The sequence below is a fragment of the Manis pentadactyla genome, chromosome 4 (assembly GCF_030020395.1).
Source record: "Manis pentadactyla isolate mManPen7 chromosome 4, mManPen7.hap1, whole genome shotgun sequence".
NCBI lineage: Eukaryota > Metazoa > Chordata > Mammalia > Pholidota > Manidae > Manis > Manis pentadactyla.
In genome coordinates, this window is record NC_080022.1 from 64,040,083 (window position 1) to 64,057,272 (window position 17,190).

The 17,190-nt window shown below is 44.6% G+C and overlaps 1 protein-coding gene across 5 annotated transcripts in view; it reads left to right on the forward strand.

Annotated features, from left to right (window-relative positions):
* Positions 1–17,190, forward strand: part of ST6GALNAC3 (ST6 N-acetylgalactosaminide alpha-2,6-sialyltransferase 3) — a 647,729-nt gene that overhangs the window by 48,379 nt on the left and 582,160 nt on the right. The window contains exon 1 of one of the 5 annotated variants that reach the window (XM_057500337.1): positions 15,654–16,317. The exons of the other annotated variants lie outside the window; for them this stretch is intronic. The gene's annotated coding sequence lies outside the window, so the exon portion shown is untranslated. Of the gene's footprint in view, positions 1–15,653; positions 16,318–17,190 lie in introns of those variants that run through there. 5 annotated transcript variants of the gene reach the window in all.

Genomic DNA, 17,190 nt, shown 5'->3' on the forward strand with positions numbered 1-17,190 from the left:
AGCCACTCAGACCAGTGCTGGCTGGCCACACCGTGGACCGGGTTCTGTTCCACCTGCTAACTGTTCACTGTCTAGTGATCACAGGAGGGGGCAGGGTTCTAGTGACCATTTGCCAACAACCAGTATAGCCCAACCTGACAGACTGGTCAAAGATCTGGTGAGGGAAAGAGTTCACATTTAATGATTCACAATAATTTGTGTGTGTGTTTGTGTATTATCAGCAGCTTTCGTTTATCTGACCTGCTCTTACCTAAACTTCCTAAGACTCAGGGGCAAATTGGGAACACGAGACAAGATCCCTATGGGAGCCTTACTCTTTTCTGGTGGCACCACATTTACTAGGAACCCTTGTAAAGGTGTATTTAACTTCCGGACAACTGCAAGGAACATGGCCAGATGTGGGATTGAAAGAGTTACACTGACAACATGAAACATATGAAATGGGCTTTGTTTCTCACTGGACAGTGCAGTTCCCCTTTCCTTGAGGCTGTGATCTGTATTCAGCAGTATGTTGTAAATTATATAAGCACTTAGTGTCCAGTCCAGTCCTGCTTCTTTCCCTCTGAGCCTCCCCCTCTGCTGAAGACACTGGTGGTGTCTCAGTGTGTTCCTGGGCCGTTTGCACGGCATCTGCACAGCATCCCTCCAAGTTTTTGTGACTTTGGTAGGGTCTGAGGATTTGAGGACGTTTAGGTACAGTTACAGACGGATGATGAAACACCGACAGCTTGTGATTAGAATATGAATGGCGGTTTGGGACTCAGATTCACACTGAGCTCCTTTCAATTTACAGTGCAGACTCTGGTCCAGCTGGAAGAAACCATAAAGCATCCTTTGTCATCTTATTTTAGTACCTAGAATACACTTGGAAGATCAGAAGCGGCTTTCTCTGTACACAAGGCATGTGTTTCCCATCAGCAGACAGCTTTTGTAGCTGGGTTCGAAATCTTTGTTGTTGAATGCTTCTGGCATCTTCTCAGCTTTTGTGGATCTGGGGATGATACCTTTTCGTTTCTGTGCCTTCTCGTTAACACCAAGATCTGCTTCATCCTGCTGTAGTTTTAAATACCAATCAGGATATGCCACTATGTCTGTGTTAAGATACTCGCTGACACCCATCACACCAGTCTCCTACTTTTATTCTCAGTTTCTGTGTTAGAATCTTATTTAGATCGATGGAGCCAATTGAGCAGGCCCTGCTGAAAAGCCACATTCAGTGAGTGTAAATCTTCCTGCTGGTGTTGGACACAGTGAGGTCTCCTGGGACTCTGTCTGGAAATCTTATTGGATTTGCAAGACTTAAGTTAATATAAAAACCCCCAAATAGTATAGGGCCTCTTTTCTTTGCTTTGAAAGACGTTTTCAGAGGTCTGTCTGCAGAGTTCCTGATAAGGAAGTTACTTCTAATATTTCAAGAACATAAAATGTCTTCTATTTTCTTAATACTTTTTCTCTCCTTGCCCTGCCATCTCTTTACTGCCTTTTTTTATGCTCTCCCTTACATTCCTTACCCTCTTTCTCTCACCCACTCATTAACCTTAGGTCCCTGTTTCAAATGGAATTAATTACTAACCATGAAACTTGGTAAGGGATGCCCTTAAGGGAAACGTCTTTCATTTTTTTCCCGTCTTTGGTGACAAATGATTGTCTCTTACAGAAATAAGCGAACATGTATCATGGTGAAGTACATTTTCTTTTCTAAATCAAGTGAGCGTGTCCATAGTCCCATAAAGCATACTGTTTGCTGTTGCTCTGGGAAGCAATGTCTAATAGAAGAAAGAGTGTGGGACTTCGAGTGAGAGCCATGGGTTTGAGACCCTGCTCCACCTGTATTCTGAGCAAATGCTGTCACTACTCTGTATTTCCATTACCTTGTCGGCAATATGGAGATAATAATAGCTACTTTGTTTTATTGTGTTAAGGACTTAAAAAGTGGGTAAGTGCCTATCACCTAGTGGGCATTCAAGTGGTAGTTCTAAACAACTCTAGCTAAGCTAGGAACTTTGATAAATGTTTTGTCTTGGCCTTCTTAAATTCAGAAGATGCAACCTTTATGCTTTAAGTAAACTAAATCCTCTATTTCTAAAACTTTCTCATGAAGCACATAGGAAAATGATTAAAACAAAAGTCAAAATTTCTCAGTTCTGCTTCGATGCTTTTATAAGGGAAATTTTGAGGTAGGAAATAGATCTCTAAAATCATCTTTAAGATTTTTGTGTGCCTGTTGTGGTGCACTGTTTGAAATGCACGTCCTCAGCAATGTGGGTGGATGTGTAAATGAGGAAGCTGGTGTTCTAAGAGCCCAAGCAGCATGGAATTAAGCAACATGAAAAGCCATCATGGGGGCCCCAGTCCATTAGTAATTTTTTATTGGCCACAGAGTGATGTTGTGTCAGCTTTGGCTGAGGACTATGAACCTCATGCTTTAAACAGATGGTGGTGAAGCTGACATGGTAACTGTTGAGGACTGTGTGTTTGGGTCCCCCCAGAATTCATATATAGAAACCTAATCCCCATCTGATAGTGTTTGGAGATGGGGCCTTTGGAAGGTAATGAGATCATGAGGGTAGAGCCCTTACAATGGGATTAGCACCCGTATGAAATACTTGGGAGTACTTACTTCCCCCTCTGTCTCTCCACATCTCTCTGTCTCTTTCTGTCTCTCTGTCTTTGTCTCTGTTTCTCTGTTTCTTTGTCTATCTGTCTGCCTCTATCTCTGTCTTTGTTTCTCTCTCTTTATCTCTCTGACTTTGTTTCTCTCTCTCCATCTCTATCTCTCAGCCATGTGAGGACACACAGAGAAGGTGGCTGTCTATAAGCCAGACAACAGGTCTGCAGCACCTTGCTCTTGGACTTCCCAACCTCTGGAACTGTAAGAAATAAATGTCTCTTTAAACTATCCAGTCTACGGTAATTTTGTTCTAGCAGCCTAAGCTGACTAAGACAGTAACTAAAGGGAGTATGGCAAGAACTGTTTCTCAGAGTGTAGACCTTATTGCAAATCTGAAATGGAAATAGAGTCAGGGCTCTGTCTTTATAATAAACTTTATACATTAAATGGGCTTTTCTATTCTTGTATTTTGCTGTGTGGTGAAATAAACATATATTAAGTGCTTATGCCATACACTGTTTATAGCATTTAATGTGGATTATTATCTCATTTATTTCTCGTCATGATGCTGAGAAAGTTATTATTATTGTTATTATTTTCAGTAGCATCAAAAGGTTGGATTTTGCAAGGTGCTTGGTAAAGTGTCAGTGGTGTCTGTCTCCTGAGAGGCACAAGGATGAAAGGGCTGTCTGCCCGCTCAGGGAGGCAGCCTCCTGCTGGTGTTAGGAGCATGGGATGTGTGCCTGGACACTGTCCACACCAGGTGGGTGACTGTGTGCACACCCTCCAGCTGTGCTCATCACATATGAACACATCTGCAGTCCTTGTCTCATTATTAAGGCTCCATGACCCAATTTCATCTTCTGTTTTTCTCCCCACATTTCTCTTCCTTACCCTGCTTTATGTTTCTACACAGCAGCTACTGCTCCCTGACATTATGTCATGTGTAGGGCAGGAAGGGTCCAGGTACCAGGTGAGGATTCCCACTGCGTGGAGGATGGCAAAGAGCGTAACAGTGCTGGCCTCCAGGAGTCAGAGCCCACAGACCTCAGTCCACTGCACCACCTAGAGGCTCTGAGTCCCCAGGGACAAGTCAGCACACAAAGTGCTGGTTGGAACAGCTCTTTACTCAGAAAGAAGTGATCAGCAAGATCAGATCAGTGTCTATAGTGGTGTCTGCCTCTGATGGCCAGTGGGTCCCTCTCCATAGCTGCACCTACCCATCTGCTGGCAAAGACCCTATTCCTTCGCTGAGAAGGCAGGGGCAGATATGCTAGTGGGGCTGGCCTGGTTCCATGCAGCAACATGCTTAAGCAAGACAAGGAAGTTTGCTGCCTCCCTAGAACAGGGAATATTTTCTCCTAATAAGGAGGAAGAGTCTGGGACCATGTGGCAGCTTGGCCTCTGCCTTCTATATAAGGGAATGTTTCAGGCCCAGAACACCCATAGGCAGTCCTGGGGAGAGGTGACAGGTTATGGAATAGCTGCTTCCTCAGCAGTGCATCCCTGACCCTCACTGGGATGTCAGGAAAAATAAACAAATCATGTCACACCTGCCAGGACCGATGGCTACCCTGAATATGGAGATGGAGAGGCCTCTCAGTGATCTCCGGCTGATTCCAGCCTCACAGAGCCTCCCTGCCCAACTGAGACAGCATGTCAGGGCCACTGCCAGGACCTTGCAAGGAGAGTGGTCAGAGGTCCCGGGGGTGTGCCTCTCAGCCAGGAGCCCCAGGCATCAGGGTGCAGATGGCTGAAAGGTCAAAGAAGAGTCTAACAGGGACTGTGGGCTCACAGACAGTGACCATCTTGCTTCTGTGTGGATTTCCTCCAGCTCGGTCTTGACTTCCTCACAGCAAGAGGTGTTGGCTGTAACACAGACTCCACCCTGTTCTGCCAGGAGGTAATTGGGGCAGTTCAGTTACCCACCAGCTTGGCTATTGAGTGAGTTCAGTGAGTCCTGTTGGTCCTGAATGGCATGGATCTTGGAGTTAGCCATTTCTGCCATAGTCAAAGAGAGGGAGCATATTCTCTTTCCTAGGGCCTGCAAGCCACCTTGGCATTAAGACAGTGAAGTGGAACCAGCTGTTCATCTGCACCTTGGGAAGGGTATCGCCTGCTGTCCCGGTGGAGTGGAAACCCTCCACCCTGCCGTGCAGATGCCCCTGTGGACAGTGGGTCCTGGGGCCCCAAGGCAGTGAGATGCTTCTCCAGGGGAAGGATTCTGTTGCCGATGGAGGGCCATAAAGAAATGCATCCCAAGGGGGAGAGCAAATGACCTGGTGTGGTTGTTACAGATACTTACTCCACTGCACGTGGATGCAGCCTGTATGGCCAGTCTGAAGAGAGAATTCACACATCTGCCCCTGTCCAAATTTACACATCTGCCTGTATGAGGTGGCAGCACCTGACACTCTGTGGGGTCCTTTCCAATCACATTATAGGTGACATTAAAACAGAGGACACTGGAATGATGTTGTATGAGAGGGTCACCTGGTGGGTGGATTCACTGACGGCCTGAGGAAGTCCTGTGTCATTATGTGTTAGCCCACCAAGATGAGGGTCTGAGAAAAAAAGGATTTTGGTCTTGGGTGGCAGACCCAACTTTGCTTCAGGTCATCCCTTTGCTACGGCAGAGTGGATTTGGAGGAGGATGTTATTAGTCCACTCATCACCATTGGTCCTGGGGGTGGGTGGCAAGAGAGAGGTCATTGTCCCCACTTCCCCCCGTAACTCCTGAGGTGGGAGATGCACCTGTTGTCACTTGAGGTGTGGTTTATCCAGGGATGGCCACCCAGGCCATCTGTCCTAACCCGGGGCCAGTGCCTCTCCAGGAACTCACTGGTCCTGCTGTTTTAGCCAGTCCTTTCAGGCCCATCATTCAATCCAGGCAAGAAAGTTATGTCCTGTATGAACTTTACATGCCCTTTAACATCGTGCACTTGTGCAGGGGACTTGAGAGTTCCTGTTACTACCCAGGGAACTCTGGTCCTGTGGCATTCTGTGTCTCCCCCACCTCCCTCTTCTGTGGGGCCCCGGGGAGCCAAGTGCTCCGGGGCAGCACGATTTCCAAGTTAGACTGGGGAGCGGGTACTCGTGTCAGGTACTACAGGTGCAGGGACCACAAACCATTCTCAGAGCACTAAAGAGAGAAAAATGAAAAAAAGCAGCTGGGTGTACCGATTGGGGTTCCCAGGTGTGGATTAGCCAGGTGACTGCCTGGTCCTCTCCCCCTCCGAGTGTGTGTCCCCATCCTGAGCGGAAGTGCTGGGGCACCTCTGGCCTCAGGCGGCATGGGGAAGAGGGACACTGACCTCTGTCTTTTCCCCGCAGGGGTCCAAACAGCTCCGGTGAGATGAGGATTCCATCCTGCTATGAGTTCTTCAGGCTGTCCCGTCTGCACTAGTTGTCTTAGTCTTCCCTCCCACCATTCAGTGGCTCCATTACTTTGTGGGTGGTATGGAGTATGGAAAGTCCAGTGTATGCCATGGGATTTATTATTGATACATTATTGTGTGGCTTTTGTTATAAAAGAAGGGCCTTGATCTGATTGGAGACCTGTAGGGTGCCCAACTCTGTGGCAGATATTTTTCTCCAGCATGACGAGGGTGGTATTGGCATGTGGATGCCATGTGGGATGGCAGTTCCACTTCCGGACAGGTGTCCATGGCCGCGAGGCACCAGAGGAATCCATAGCTGGGTGTTAAAGGTTCAGTGCAATCAGACTGTCAAACACGAGCCTGCAGGTGCCCCTGCAGCTATGTCCTAATTCTCATTGTACTGTTCGGGCTTGTTGGTAGGATCCTCGGCTTCTAAGTGGCTGCCAGGAGCGTACCCAGAGGGGGCAAGTGCTTTTTCCAACAATACCTGAGGAGGCCCACCAGCTACTGTGCTTCCTTTTCATTAGTGGATGCAGCCAGCCACAGTGGCATCTGTTTAACCTCCAGAATATTCCACTGACTCCAGTTTGTGCCCTCAGCTGCCCGTGAGGTGTGGCAGCTGTGGCAGCTGGACTCCTGCTGTGGTTAACTGTCTGCCCTGAGAACGTGTTGATCTGTACCCATGTCATAAAAACCACCCACCTTCGGACAAACTGTCTCTTTCAAGAACTCTCCCTTTTAATACTGCCTCTTATTAAAATAATCACATTTTGCCATTATAAAAGTAATGTTTTCTTCATAAAAGAAAATATGGGAAAGGGCAAGCTTGCTCTCACAACCCCTTCATGCGAAGGTAGAACAGCTGAGATTCCATTGCATTTCCTCTTCCTCTGTTTTGTATATTTGTTTGCTCAGTGTTGCAGTTGCACAGATTGTGTTGGTGTTCATGTTTTGCTTTAAAAATCCAGTCTGTAAATGTTTTTTATGTTGTCTCATGACTAGTTTAAAAAAAAAGCCAAATATTGAGTATCTGCTGATATGAAGAAACCAATTAGGTGTTTCTACAGAAGTTAGCTCATTTAGTACAGCACTAGTGAAGTGGACATTATTATCCTTATTTTGCACTTGAGGAAATGAGAGCTCAGAAAGTTTGTCACTTGCCCTGATCATAGAGCTAGTAAGGGCCACAGTCAAAATTGATCTGACTTGGGCTGACTTCAAAAACCTATGTTCCTCTGACTGTGAACTTTAGTGGCTGTCAGATATCCTATTTACTTATGCTGTGAGTGAACTGAACATCGGGAGGAGACCCGTGGAAGGCCTACCTACCACTTGAGACACAATTTCTCCTTTCAGGGAACTTCTGTCTTCCAGGCCAAACCCAGCACATGGATATAAGATAGAAAGGCAACTGGTTCCCTTCTCAGCACAGGTTTCCACCCATGGGGCTCTGCTCTAATCGTTGGGCACACATGATTGATTCCAGGTGTCACATGTTTCCCTAGTTGTGCTGTGTTGAAGGAGCCCCACAGCAGTGCTCTTGAAAGGCTCGGCTCCATCTAAGTTGTGCCCCTGAATTTGCTATTCGATTGCACACCCCAGGCTTTTCTGCTTTGTCTCCATTAAAGATCTGTGCTCAGAAGGGGGCCCTTTGAGGTCAGGCCTTTTGTGCTTGCTCATTGCAATCTTCTGGAATTGCTGCACAGGACTGGGAGGCAGCACCGCCTGCCACTAACAGGCTCGTGGCAGAATTTTTAACACAGGTGCTTTATGTTAGAAGTTTATATCCTTCTTTGAAAATAGCTAATATAAAGAGACAGCTACGGGCCATTTATAAATGCACTTCCAGAAACCAAATTCAGAGGGTTTACTAAATAACAGGGGCCTGGTCAATATATGTTTTAAATGCATTTATTCTGTCGGGAGGCAAACTTTCTTTAAAATAGCTCTGTTGTCAATAGACTATTTGTTCCTTGATGTACAGCTTACAAATACATGCATTTATGGGACTTGCTCATATGTGAGGGTTTTGAAATTAGTGCTAAATTTGCACTCTATAATATATCACCTAGTCATTTTTGACAAACTCAATTTTAATCTTATTAAGTGGTATCTTATGTGACTTTGTGTAGAGCTCCCTAAGCTAATTCTGTCCTACTTGGTTTTTGCATGAGAAAAACAAATTCCTGAAGGAACTGTTCACCAAAGAGGGTGTGTGTATGAAATACTCCTTTTAGATGAGGAGGGCCCAGAAGATGCCTGGTAATAAATAGCTTCTAGAGTTAGTTAATCATCAGAGCTGGGGAGGCATCTGACCCCAAAATTATATGCCATCTTTTGTGCATGTCATTTCCAAAAACCTTACTGTAGCTTAGTAAGGGTTGGAAGTATTTGGGAAGTTCCAGCTTTCCTCTCTCTCTCCTGGTTAGGGTGATTTGGAATTGCAGTCTTTGTCACTAACCCTTTGCTGAGATTCTTTCCCCCAAAAGTCTGCTGAATCTATAGGCCCCACAGAAAACCTAGCAATGATCCTGACCATCATTTATCCAGCATCAGAGTCAGTTCTAGGTGCTTGAAAAGCAACATCTCATTTAATCTTTACAGTGGTTTATGAGGTTGATATTTGTATTTTTTTGATTAGAAAGACAAAACTCAGATTGGTTCAGATTATACAAGATCTTGGTCAAGATTTCAGAGCCAGGAGGTGACAGGAAGAACTGGCAGTGAGGTTTGCCTGCCCGGGGGCCCTGTACTGTTTCTAATCCACTGTGCTGCCTCCTCTGCTGCCACCCTCGTGTTTATGCAGAGAGGCGGTAACTGCTGGACTTTGTGGCTGTGGGGCAGAAAATGCTGGGGAGCTGGGTCCTTTCTATATTATCACATCAGTCTGGGAAGCCTGAGTGTTTGCAGCCATTTCTGCTCCCTTTTTCGCCACTTGCAGCTGTTAGCTTTAGTCGGTGACGGAGCAGAGTGTGGCCCTGATATTTGTGAGAGTTTTGGGGATCCAGTGGCCCGTTGTGCCCAGATGAGAGACTTTCTTTAACTTGTTCCAAATAAACATACCCCACAGCCGAGGCGTGTTGGTAGAAACATATTTCTGGGAGGCAGGTGATCCAAGTGTTGATGGTCAAAAACATAAAATAGAGATAAGCCCCAGACAAATGCAATTAGGTTTAGGATATTTTGTTCAAAGTAGAAGCTTTCTATCATACAGGATCACCCTCCTCCCTTCCTCCATAAGCTCAAAAGGTTTTGGTTCAATAATCCTTTATGTGTAATCTTCAGTGTTTGAGCAAAAGTTATCACTGGCTTCCTTGCCCACAAAGTCAAGGTCGTTAGGCCCACCAGAGAATCGGTGGGTCATCGTGGGCTTCTAGATGGCGCTTCCCCGGGCTGGAAATCCTCCTGAGGGACCCCACCCCTAACCCGAAGCCAAAATGCTTGTTGGGTAAGCAGGAAAATGTCGATTTCAATATGCTTTTCTTGCTTTCAGCTGCTTGTGGCTCTGAGCTCACTAATGTAATGCCCCCAGGAAGCCTCCCTCAAAGCCGTGACTGAAACATTGCTTGTTAAGCTGCTGGTGTGGCTCAGGTGACTGAGGAGGCTCACGGAACATGCTACTGCATTGCTGTAAGAATAAAGTTTTATTATTTTGTGGTAAAACTTCCACCTCTATGATATTCAAACACATTAAGTAGTATCCCTATTTACTTAACATATGCCGTGCACCATGACAGGTCTTGAGGATTGGAGAAAAAATACTGAGGCCTTGCTTTCAAAGATCTAAAGTCTAATGAAGAAGACCAGTCTCTGAATGTCAAAAACGCTGATCTAAAAGATGTCATGAGAAAAGTAAAATCGTTTTCAGAAGGGCTTGGGGAGGGGAGCTGTCTGGCCCTTTAGAAAGACAAGCCCACTGAACTCCTAAGTGCTGTAGTCACTGACAGAGCAGAGTGCCCCGGGGGATGTGTCATCATCCTGCAAGTTTCTCACAGAGGCCATAGTGTGGAGCACGTCCTGGGGGTCGTGGTGAGGCCAGCCAGGAAGTTCAAACAAATGCATGATTCAAGACCAATGTTTTAAAGAGGCAGCATTAGCCACAGGGCCAGAGCTCGATGCTCGGGTGCCTAACCCTGCATCTCAGCAGCCCTGCCGCTGTCATGGGCACCCCCCCAGATTGGCTATTATATACAGAGCCAAACCAACAAGTGTTTGTGTGATTTCTCTAAAATGGAGAGAATTGAACCCTTCTGAGTATTTGTTGACTTGGTGCACTATAGCTTCTTAGATACTGTTTCTTCACGCTTCTATTTGCTCTTTACAACTTTAGTATAGTGACTTTTTCTGTCTATGGGACACTGAAAAGGGCTTCCAGAGAAGTGAACCCCCAGTAATTCTCCAGTGAGACAGATGTAGAGCTTTATAAAGACAGCCAAAAGCAGTTTGTAAAGGTTCTTATTTCTATTTTCTTCTTTTCTTCCCCCATGAAAATAAGGTAGAGTTTAAAAATTTATATATATATAAATATATACACACAATTATACACACAAGCACACAGATAAATACATAAACACATATGCACATACTGCTATAGACAGTGTCCTTCCCTAAATTCATATGTTAAATTCTAACACCCAAGGTGATGGAGTTTGGAGATGGCATCCTTGGGAGGTGCTTAGATCATAAATATGGAGCCCTCATGAATGGGATTAGTGCCCTTACAAAAGAGCCCCCACAGAGCTCTCTGCTCCCTTCCACCAAATGAGGACGATGAGAACGATGAGAACGCAGCCATGTGTGAACCAGGCAGCAAGCTCTCCCCAGACACTGACTCTGCTGCTGTCTTAATGTTGGACTTCACAGCCTCCAGAATTGCAAATCATAAATTTCTGTTACTTATAAGCTACCTAGCCTATGGCATTCTGTTATAGCAGCCCTGATGGACAAAGACACACCCACAGATCCACAAAGAAGACCATCATACACATAGACACACACACAACTTAAAACCACACTTATGATATACAGCACTCTCACCCACACATGCACGTAAAACATGTAGAAACATGTAAACACACATATACTTTCACATGAACATATACTGTTTCCTTGGAAGAAACATTCACTCAGTGACAGTGGCTTCCTTTCTCTGTTTACAGATATTCTCTTTGGCCTCCGTCCTTGTAGGAAGCCAGGCTGAAAGCGTTTAACAGCTACAGCTTTTATCCTGATAACTATGTTTGGTGACATAGATTCTCAGACAGGGAGACAGAGAGAGGTATTAGAGGAAAAAGGTCTTTAAGCAAATTATAATCTTTCCCCAAAATAAGTACTTGTCTAGTGCCACATTTCTAGGCTCAAAGTGGATTAGTGGGACAAGCTCTCAACTGAGAGGTCAGGGCTTGAGTTCTAATTCTGATTTTGTCACTAACTGGGAGGGCAAAGCACTTACCTTCTTTGAACCTCAGATCCTTTACATGTAAAATGAAGGACTGGATAGAAGATCTCCAAGATTTTAGCTTTTAAATTACATGCATGTCTCTTTCCCAGTGATGGTGGAAATACAAAGCAGAATGGGATAGGAATAGCATGTGGATAAGATCTAAATCCCCACCTGTCTTGAGGATGATGAGGTCAGTGCCATTGCAAAACAAGAGAATCTCTTTACTTTCTTACTGCTTTGCTCAACACTCATGTAAGATGTATCTGTCAATCACTGGTTTATTCATATGGCACCTCTTATCATGAAATCTAGGCCCTTGAACAACATAATTGGTCTAATTGGGGTTTTCTGACTGCAAAAACAGTTGCTTCCTCTGCCTGTCTCTTGTCTGAGCTCTTTGAAATTTTGATGGTGAAAGGGATTATCCCAACGCTCTGTGGAAGGAGATTGCAAGATCTCTTGAGCAGAGAGAAGTTTTTACATTCTGCCTGTTCGGCAGTTACAGGGTGTTTCATTAACACTGTGGGCAATTCATGCCTCTTTCACCTTTGGCTGCCCTTGCTGTGCCGCTGAAGGAAGGAAGGTTGGTCTTTCTTTTGCCAGGTAAGGGACAAAAAAAGTGGTGGCTCCAATACCTCCCTGGAGTCTGATGGGGATTATTAGGTCCATACCCGCTGCCCTGGTAACCAGGAGTCCCCTGCTTACCTCTGTCCTCGTCTCGTCATTTCCATAGATCCTTGTACTCCCGTTAGCAGTGGCATTTATCAGATTGTATTGAAATTGCCTGTTTACTTCTACCCCTTGTACAGAAGTTCAAAAACCTTGAGTGTTTGTCTTATTTCTTATTGTAGACTCAGTGACTTGCCTATACTAGGTACTCACTAAATATTTCCTGAAACAATTAATGATGAGTTTATCTGGATGAAAGCTGGGATAAATGGAGGGCATTTTTTTTGTAGCCTGGAGATTTAGTTTCAGTGTCCCTGCTAGGGTGTCTCCAGCAGCTCCATAGACATAGCTGGCACCAGGGAGCTGCCAGTCTCTTGTGGCAGGCCTCAGGCATGCCATTGTTGGCCAGCATGGTCTATTTTATAATGTTAAATTGAAACACCCTGAATAGCCAGGGATTTCTGCAGTGGAGACAAGCTGTGAGAGCTGTCCCACTCCCAGTGTAGACAGAGTCCCTCTTACCTATAACGCAGGGGAGAAGTAAGCGTGGGTGTCCATCTATCTCGGGTCAGGACGAAAGGTGGCCCCAGCCACTAACCTGCTAGACTGAGAGTCTAACGTTCCTTCCAGCCAACCCTGAAGCAGACTGCACCTCTGAGGTCCTCTGTGTCCTCTTAGAGGCTTGTTCTCAAGTCACTTGAACTCTGAGAGAACCAGGTCAGAGAAGGGGACTCGCAATCCAACAAAAGATAGCATGCATTTTTTTTTAAAAGAGGGAGAGATTTAAACTTGCCTTTTATGCGGATGGTCAGCATCATAGTTGCTTGTGGCAAAAAAAAAGCCTAACAAATCACTTGGAACTTTTAGCAATTTAAAGCATTTGTTAAAATCCCTATTCATGCTCAGTTCTGTTACAAAATTGTGGGGGAAATAAATACCACGTACAACCCCTCCTGTCTGTAAGTGGAAGGAGCAAGCAGAAGTCTCTGAGTGCTTCTATTATGCCAGGCGTTTCAACATATGCTTCAGTCTCTTCACAACAACCATAATCTAGGAATATATTTCTTCATGCCTTCATGGGAGGGGCGATCCAGTGTCCTCGGTGTTCTCAACACTGCATTGCCTCTCCCATGAAGGCCTGAAGGAGTAAACCCAGGAGACACCTAGAGTCCGTTCCAGTCAGCACCTGAGCAAGTGCCAAAGTTTCAGATTAAAAGGGCAACCGGATCTTGAGAAGGAGGGATCTGTTAGCAGAGAGATGAGAGTGCCTGGGCCTTAGAGATTGAATACACAGTTGGGAGGAGGGCACCCTATAAAGGGCAGGCACCCCAAAAGCAAAGACATGGACATGGGAGGGAACGTAGGGAAGGGTGGAGAAATTCCATCTTTGGTGGGATGGAGTCCAGGTGAGTGAATTTGTTAATGAAGGGGCTAAACTATGGTAACAAAGAGATTTAAAAAAATAATGGCTTAAATCAAATAGAAGTTTGTTTCTCTTCTACATGATAGCATAGATGTAGCTGGGTTTCTAGAAAGTGCAGTTGGCTGTGTTCCAAGTTGTCTTCCAGGGACACAGGCCTCTTTCATCTTGGTGCTCCACCATCTCTGAGGGTGTTGTCCCTGTGTGCAAGGTCACAGCTGGCTTCCCGTGACTCCCACCAGCCAGGGGGAAGAGGAGGGAAAACAGTCTTCCATCATGATGAGGTATGAAGTTCATCTGAATCATATGGCACCATCAATTTAAGATGTACGGCCACGTGGGCTACAAGGAAGGCCACTAATGTAGCCTTTAACTGGGTGGGTGGCAGGATCTGCTGCTGAGAGAAAGAAGAGGAGATGGTTAGCCATCTTCTGCCACCGTGAGATAAAAGGTGAGGATAAAAACTGTGAAAGGCCTTAATACCTTATTGGAGAGCTTGTAGTCTTTCTAAGGACATTGAGGAATCATGTTTTAGACCTTTTCAGCCAGTAAGGGAGTGGCTAGCTTTAGCTGTCTGGTGAGTACAATGGGCAGAACCTGGTAGAGGCCATATTTTATTGTCTTAAACACCCGACTCTTTTTCTTAAATTTAGCATCTGCTTCAGGAACACATTGTTGCAAGTTTGGACTTCTTACCAAGTCGTGTGTGTGTGTGTGTGTGTGTGGCTATCCATGTGCATATTTAAAATGGGGGTGTTCAGGACATGGCGGTTTAATAGACAGGCTCATGGCACCCACTTTGCATCTGTTAAAAGGTTATATCCAAGAAGAGGGCTTGAAACGTGAAAAAAAATGAGTTGAGTGATTTTGTTGGAATACCAAACACTACAACTCTTTTTCTTCTTGCATCTTCATGTTGAAATATCTATAAACATTTTTCAAACAATTAAATAAATTACTCTTCAGCTCACACTGATGATATGATAAGAAATTAGGGGAAGAAAAACTGTTACTCAATAGCCGTGCCAGCTTTGGTTTGAAAAGAAATGAAGACCGTCTTTCCTATGGCAGCCAGTGGGGTGGTTACCGCATGGCGTAAGGGGCCAAGCATGCACCTGAGATGGATGCTGTGAGCTGCCGTGTGAGGATGACTCTGGTCCTAAGGCCTCCGCTGTGACAGGCAGGTTGGAGTTATGGTCAGGAGAGTGGGCTCTAGAGTCACATGTCCAGGTTTAAGCCCATTTAAAACCTAGCTGGTGGACTTTGGCCAAGTCACTAGCTTCCCTTGGCCTCAGTCTCCTCATCTGTGAAATGGTGTAATGCCACCTTGCACAGTTGCTGAGAGGAGTCAGTGATTAATACGAATAATGTGCTCAGAGTAGTGTCTACCATATGGAAGTGCTAAGTAAATGAACCAGGTTTTGAAAATTCCAAAGCCCAATTTTTTCCCACTTCACCATGATGCCTCATTAAGAACTGAGGGCTCGGAGATCACAGTAGGCTCCTGGGCACAGCACGTGAGTGTGGGCAAGCATGCTACTTTCCCCAATGGAAAGAGAAAGGTCACTAATGCCTGCTCAGAGGCCAGGGAAAGGGGAGGAGGATGGAACAATCAGAACATCAAGTGTCCCAGAAGCAAGAAACCATAACTTCCTTTGTAAATGATTAATTAGGAAAACATGTTAACCACTTGTAGTCAGGGACTACATCTTACTTATTTTTAAATCTGTAGTGCTTGACCCCTAGTGGGAGCTCAGTAAATGTTGGAGTGTGCTAGCCTGTTCCTTATTCACTAATTTGTTCAATCATTCAGTAAATATATATTAAGTTCCTGTTTTGGACTAGGCATTGCTCTACAAGTTTGCCGTCAGCAGTGGAGAAAGTAGACGGGGCAGATCCCTCCGTCCTGGTGGAGTCCTCATTTCCCCTGGGTGGTGAGCCTGTACTGGCCCCCAATGCTCACTTCTTTCCCTCTGTACTCCCACCCAATTTTGTTAAATAAACTAGTCTACAACTCCTGATATCTTTATTTTTTCAAAATTTGAAATCAATGATTTACTCAGACATGTGTTCCCAACAATGGTTTTAGGATCTCCTTGGCAAGTTGTGTAATTTAAAGGAAGAGCTTTTTTCTCGTTGTCAGAAGACCTCCTGGGTTTGAACCTTTGCTCTTTTACGAGTTGGGAGGATTTGGGCATCTTCTGAGTTTCTAATTCCTTTGTTGCAAAAGGAAGAAAGTTTATTTTGCAGGAGCTTGTCTAGAACTTACGTGGTTCTAAGAATCAGTTGGGAATTTATAAATATCCAAATCCTGAATCTCAATCCAGACTAACCTAAGAATCCCCCTCTTTATTACAGCAGCTCAAAGTAGAGAGCCTTGCATCAACGTTACTCTATTAGTAGTTTCATGTTTCTCCTTTGCATTTGTTTTCCCACATTGCATACATATGATTTTAGAACCTGAGCTTTCCATGTCTTCCCAGATAGAAAGGGCAGCAGGAATCACGAGGCAAACTACAAAAACAACTCAATCCATTTCACTCAGTTTAATTAATTCATCAAATCATGCTGCCTCCCCTTAAGCCTCAGCCCTGGAAGACGGCTTGTTTACTGCCTTGTTATTCTTAGAGAGGGGTATGAACCAGAAGCATGAGCATTGCCAGGGGGCTTATTAGAAATGTGGGGTCTCAGATGCCACTTCAGAGTTTCTGACAGAATCTGCAGCTTCATGAGTTCCCCATATGACTGAGAAGCACTGGTCTGTTGAATACTTCTGAGTCAAAATGCTCTTCAGGTATGTGGTTCTTTTTAAATTACGGTAATAATTAGTGAATTGAAACTCACTTCTGATTCAGGACTGCACACTATTTAATAGATATCCCTGCCTTAATGCTGTTGTAATGACATCACAGAATTGGTGGCATTTATGAGCTGGAGAGTAAATTCTATATGTGTTGAAAAATTAGATAGATATAAATTTTTCATGACAGTTTAATAGGGGCTTTAAAATTTTAACATGTGTAAGTCATCTTATGCTTTTTCAATATCTTTTCCTGAGTAGTGGGATCAGAAAAGAAATTTGGTCTCTGTTTTTTTGTTTCTTTTTTCAATGTGGACTTAAAAGTGATCGATTTACAAAAAGTGATTAATTTACAAAAGTGATCAATTTACAAAATGATTAGTTGGTGACACTGATAGTCTGGGCCTGGACTGGTCCTCTAAGCCAACTTGGCAAATAGACATAAATGGTTGCCTAGGTCTTTGTTTTTTTAAAACTTACTGCCATCTAAAAGGTGTGAGGCAATTTAATACATACAGACAACCTGCTAAGCAGCTGTAGAAAAGGGAGGCTTGAATTATATATGTCTGTGTGAGTGGACAAGATGTGCTTTTCAAGATGAATGAGTTGTTCTTTACATTCCTAACCTGATTAAATGAGGCTTAATTTTAAACAACACTGTCTCCTTTCCTTTCTTCCTCAAAATGTGCCTCCTTCTCCCTCCCTTCAGGATAGATTTGCAGGGGCGATCTAGGATGCTGCCTGTCTAAAGCCGTAACTGCTCTTTTTTTATAAGAGGAAGAGTATCCCTCTCTTAATTCCTTGTTTTTGTTGCTGTCAGGTGGGAGGCTTGCCGAGGAAGTGAGTTAGCATTCCTTGCCCCTTCCC